A 5,930-nucleotide genomic window follows, 5' to 3' on the forward strand; every position below is an offset into this window, starting at 1 on the left:
CCTCTGCCTCCTGAGTGCTGGGATTAAAGGCGTGCATCACCACGCCCGACTGAGACAGGGCTTTTCTATGTAGCCTTCTGAAACTCACTTTGTAGACCAGGCTGGCCTGGCCTCGAACTCACAGAGCTGCACTTGTCTCTGCCTCTGAGTGTGCAAGTTTATTTACATCCATTCGTCACTCTACATCCAAACTTAGTTTTCACCATGTGCCATGCAGTGTGCATAAAGAATGTGCCAGGTGCTCACATCTCCTTGTGTGTGTGCATAAATAGTGTGCCGGGTGCTCACATCTCATGTTTGTGCATAAAGAGTGTGCCAGGGGGCTAGCGAGATGGCTCAGTGGATAAGAGCACTGACTGGTCTTCCAGAGGTCGGGAGTTCAATTCCCAGCAACCACATGGTGGCTCACAACCATCCTTAATGAGATCTGACACCCTCTTCTGGTGCATCTGAAGATAGCTACAGTATGTATAATAGTAAATAAATTTGGGCCTGAGCGAGCAGGGTTGACTGTAGCAACCAGGGCGACCTGAGTAAGCAGGGTTGACCAGAGCGAGCAGAGATTCTAAAATTTAACTCCTAGCATCCACATGAAGGCTCACAACCATCTGTACAGCTACAGTGTACTCACATACATAAAATAAATAAATAAATCTTAAAAAAAAAAAAAGTGTGCCAGGTGCTCACATCATCTCCTTGCCATCATGAAGCTTACAAGAGGCCTTCCTCCTGTTCAGTCATCTCGAGACTCTCCACAGAGCATTGGTTAGAGATAACGTTTGTTTATTGTGGTCACGGCAGAGGTTTCACCAGACTTAAAGTTACCAGATCTTACGTTTATACTGAGAGAAAGAGAAAGGCGCACAGGAAGGGCGGGGTTATCTGGTTAGATTGCTTTTAGAAATTTTAAATTAAATTTAATTTTAAAATTGGCATACAAAGTAACAGACTTCTGCATGGCATTTTAATACAGACTTAATTTTGGTTGATCCTCTCCCTTACACTGCCCCCCTCCCCCCATCTCTCTGTTGCTCTCATCCCTCCACAGCCCCTCCCATCCACAGAGGTCCCATTCCACTTCTGTATCACATGTAGTTTATTATGCTCCCCAATCTCTCCCTGAACATCAAGACTATTTAAGTTTGACATTTCGTGGTAGCTCTGCAGACTAGGCTGGCCTTGAACTCAGAAATCCACCTGCCTTGCCCACCCAGTGCGGGGACAAAAGGCATGCACCACCACCACGCCTGGCACAACACACTCTTGTAATCTTTGTACTTGGGAGGCTGAGGCAGGAGGACTGATGTGAATTCAAGGCCAGCTTGCATGACTAGGCTACAGAGAAAGACCCTTTCTTAAAAAAAAAAAAAAAAAAAAAAAAAACAGCAATAATGTGGGTCTTGGGTTGGGTACACAGTTTAGTACCACAGCATTTTCTCAGTACTCACAAGGCCCTGGGTTCAATCCCACCCTCCTAAAAAAATCCCAAAACAAATGAAGACCTTCCGTCCCGACTAAGTCTTAAGTTGTAATCAATATCACTGTTGCTGGGTCTTGGGTGCAGATACGGAAAAAGTGCAACTTCTATTTTGAGCCGTGACTAGGTGTACCACAAATTGATCTTCCAAGGGGAAATGCTTATATTCATTATGAGGCAACATGTTCACTTCCCTGAAAACTACCATAACAGACTTGATAGCTTGCTTATTTTTTTCTCCCTCTTGCTCCAGAAGCTCTCACTAAGGTCCCCATTTGCTCAGGCCCATAGGTTTTTTATTTATTTGTTTCTTGTTACAGATGGTTGTGAGCCACCACATGGTTGCTGGGATTTGAACTCATGACCTCCGGAAGAGCAGTCAGTGCTCTTAACTGCTGAGCCATCTCCCCAGTCTGGTAGCTTACCTTTTATCTATGGATAAGATACTGAGTTGGGAGGAGACCCATATTCAAAGATTGACCAGAGTTGGTAAGGCAGTGAAGCTGGGAATCCATACAAAGCATTAAAATCTGTTTAAAATATAAAAGGATGAGCTGGGCGTGGTGGCGCACGCCTTTAATCCCAGCACTCGGGAGGCAAAGGCAGGCAGATTTCTGAGTTTGAGGCCAGCCTGATCTACAAAGTGAGTTCCAAGACAGCCAGGGCTGTACAGAGAAACACTGCCTCAAAAAAAAAAAAAGGATTACAGAAGAAACCAAGAATTTCTGTGTTCTTTCTATCTGTCTGTCTATCTCTTTTTCTTTGTGACATTTTCAAAAACAAACACCATACACATTCTTAGGCTCTTAATAAAGCTAAGTATTAGGTGTCTAAATCACTTAGTTATCTAGGTATTATTTAGCAATTGTGTGAGTGTTTTGCTTATAACATCTAAAACTCTCATTCTAGATTCTAGCCTTAGTCTTTGCCTTGCTTATCGGGAATAATTAGGCAAATATTATACCACAAGCCTTCTAAGACTCACCAGTGTTATTGGTACAGAGAAGAATTCTTAGTTTTTAAAAACCTAACCCAGTAGATTCATTTACTGGTGACAAGCAGAGACAACATTACATGTCGTAAGGCCTCCCCATAAAGCAGTGCAGCCCAGCTCCGTACGTGTCCCAGCGCTGTACGCCAGACCCTCTGCTTGTCTTCAGCTGTTTCCTTAATTCACTTACGTGCTAGAGACACAGCTTAGTCACCCTGGGATGAGCCGTAGCAGTGCCAAGGAATCTAGGAGTCTGACGGAGTTGTCTTCACTTGGAGGGGAGACATGAATTTCCATACTAGGGGATTCTAGGAGATGCGTATAACATTTTTATTTGCTATTTTCTGTATTGATATAAACTCTAATGTCTAAAAGGGGCTGCTCTCACATACCAAAGTTTTAATAACCTTTGGCTTAAAGTTCATAGTTTTATGTTGTGGCCCCTCCCTCTAGTATTATATTTAAAGACCACCGATATAAATTCATCTCCCAGATTTTTATAGTGAAAACAAGTTTCACCCTAGAGACAAGTTCTTGACCATTCTGAATAAAGAGATAAGTGGCAGAGCATCGACTGTGGTCCAACCCTGTGAGATAACTGAGAAATACAATGAAACCCTTAAGAAGCTTCTTTTTTTTTTTTTTTTTTTTTTTTTTTTTTTTTTTTTTTAGAAAAGCTTTTTTCGGGGAAAGAAAAAAACTTTTTTTTTTTTTTTTTTTTTTTTTTTTTTTTTTTGCCTTAAAAAATTTTACCTGGGAAAACTAAAACAAAACAAAACAAAAACAAAAACCTAAAAATTGCCAGTTCAAAATGCATTCAGTTGTAAGAGCTTTCAACAATTCCCTTTCACAGCTAACCAGAACACCTCTTTATAAGCACGAGGCTAACAAGGTAAGCTGCCGTTACCTGTATCAGGAGAGGCGCCATCCCTGGATCAATCAAGCAGGATCAACTAAAGCCCGGCCACCACTGCCTGACAGTGTCAGACACAAAGCAGCGTAGAGGAAATGTGACCCGGCCCAGCCTGAGTAATGAAGGGTATTTACAGGGTTCCCTTGCAGATCCAGGGACAGTCACTTAGAACACATTGCTCTTTCAGACTTTTATAGCCCAGTCTCTGGGACTACCCTCTGGTGGCAGTGGGGGTGGATAATGACAGGGCTGGCTGAGGACATGGACAGGGTCGGCCTCCCAGATGAGATAGAGAAGGTGGGAAGAAAATTCTAAAGAACATCAACCAAACTGAGTGTCTGTAGCAACAACACTGGACAACATGACAACGAGGAAACTTCTTGCTTTATATGCTAGCTAGAGAATAAATTAAAAACAAGAAATTCCGAAAAACAAAGTTTAAGGACATGGGACATAGAAAGACTTTATTTGGCACAACACAGGGGCTATGGGTAAAACGTTTAGTTCAGTAAATGAGGGGGAACAATTGGTTACTATTACTAAATACTTTGAGTTTGAACCCCCAGTTTTAAGGTAAAGCAATACAGTATTATATTTAGTAACACAGAGAAATGCTAATTTTACTGTGCTGTTGTATGAATATTGAAAGTATAGCTGGTTTCCAAACATATCAAAATTTATATTGCATAAAAAAGTATTACTTCCAAGAGGAAAAAAAATCTTTTTTTTTTTTTTTGTAAAGATTTTGTTTGGTTTTGAGACAGGTTTTCTCTACATAGTCCTGGCTGTCCTGGAACCCACTCTGTAGATCAGGCTGATCTAGAACCCACCTGCCTCTGCCTCCCAAGTGCTGGGATGAAAGGCATGAACTACCACTGCCCCGCCAAAAGATTTATTTTTAATTATGTGTATGTGTGCCTGTGACAGTGTATGTCACTCATGTGGGGGCCAGAAGAGCGTGACAGGTGCAGTAATAGTGAATCCCCTAACACAGGTGCTGGAAAACAGAACTATGTGGGTTCTGGGATTTGAACAAAGGTCCTCTGCAAGAGCAGTAAACATTCGTAACTTCTGAGACATCTCTCTAGTCCCTGGTCCCAGAACTTTGTGCAAGTGCTCCCTGAGACTGGGTGTGTACCTTGATAGCAAAGTGTGTGTATAGTGTGCATGAGCCCCTGGGCTGAATCTGTAGCACATGTGCACATGTGTGTATGTACACAAACACGCAAATACACATAAAGGTGAATGATAAACATCCTGTTCATGAAGCATAGTACCATCTACAATGAATATATACAATGGAGGGAGGAAGTATCTAAAGCACAAAGTCAGCTGGTTGATTCTAGGATATGTGTGTTCAGGCTTTCACATTTCTGCACTTGGTATGTGGCCTACAATTGACCAAGTTTCTGGTTAAAAACAAACAAACAAAATATGAAAGGAAGAGTGGGTACTAGAGAGATGGGTCAGCAGTTAAGAGCACTTGCTGCTCTTCTAGAGAACCTAGGCTCAATTTCCAGACCCCACAGGGTGGTTCACAACCATTTGTAAGGCCAACTCCAACAGGTCCGCTGTCCTCTTCTGGCTTCCACAAGCACCAGACACGCAAATGCTGCCCAGACCTACATTCAGGCAAAACACCCACACACAGAGAATAAAATAAGAACAACAAACACAAAGAGTGGTGGAGTTTAACTGGGGACCCCAGCTTAGGGCATCATCTGGCACCCCTCAAGAGCAAGGCTTCTCACAGTAGACCACATTTAACACAGAGACCCTCAACTAGCCAATAAGCACAGAATAAGAGCCTGGAATGGCAGGCCTGAACAGGATGAACACGTCATATCCCTCCCCGAAAGCCTCAGGGATCTTTGTGAAAGAGGAGGCAGAAAGGTTTTAAGAGTCAGAGGTAATAGATAGCATCAAAGAAATGGTGGGTTTTCTTGGGTGCAGAGGAGCCAGTATAAATAGGACAACAATTGTGACCAACCACATTCGCAAGACCCGTGCAAACCCATGCCACACAAAAATCTGTCCATAGAGCTGGGGACGTGGGCATGGAATGCCACCACTAGCTGGAGAGTGACTGGAATGTGACACCAGGAGAGGAAGAGTTGGGTTTTCTCTAGTGATGTGAGACCCCTGGTAGGCAGACCTTATTCCAGGACAAGCCCGGCTCTTAAGAGTAGTTAGCAATAAAACTGGACTCTCTGGGGGAAAGAGAAGAAGCCAGCTCCAAGCTGAGTGGGTAGGGAGGTAAGGCCGGGGATAAGAGTATACCTAGGAGGAGCTAGACAAGGGAAACCAAAAATCAAACCACATTGTATGAAATTCTCAAGGAATAAAAAAATATCTTTAAAGTATTCTGTGACTAACACAGAGTTTAAAAATAATCCAAAACAATTAGTATCAGGTAGATAATCTCAAAGATATTAATTTGTCATTTTGGTAGAAGAAGAAGGAGGAGGAGGAGGAGGAGGAGAAGGAGGAGAGGAAGAAGAAGAAGAAGAAGAAGAAGAAGAAGAAGAAGAAGAAGAAGAAGAAGAAGA

Source organism: Mus pahari, chromosome 9, assembly GCF_900095145.1.
Source record: "Mus pahari chromosome 9, PAHARI_EIJ_v1.1, whole genome shotgun sequence".
In the NCBI taxonomy this organism is placed as follows: domain Eukaryota; kingdom Metazoa; phylum Chordata; class Mammalia; order Rodentia; family Muridae; genus Mus; species Mus pahari.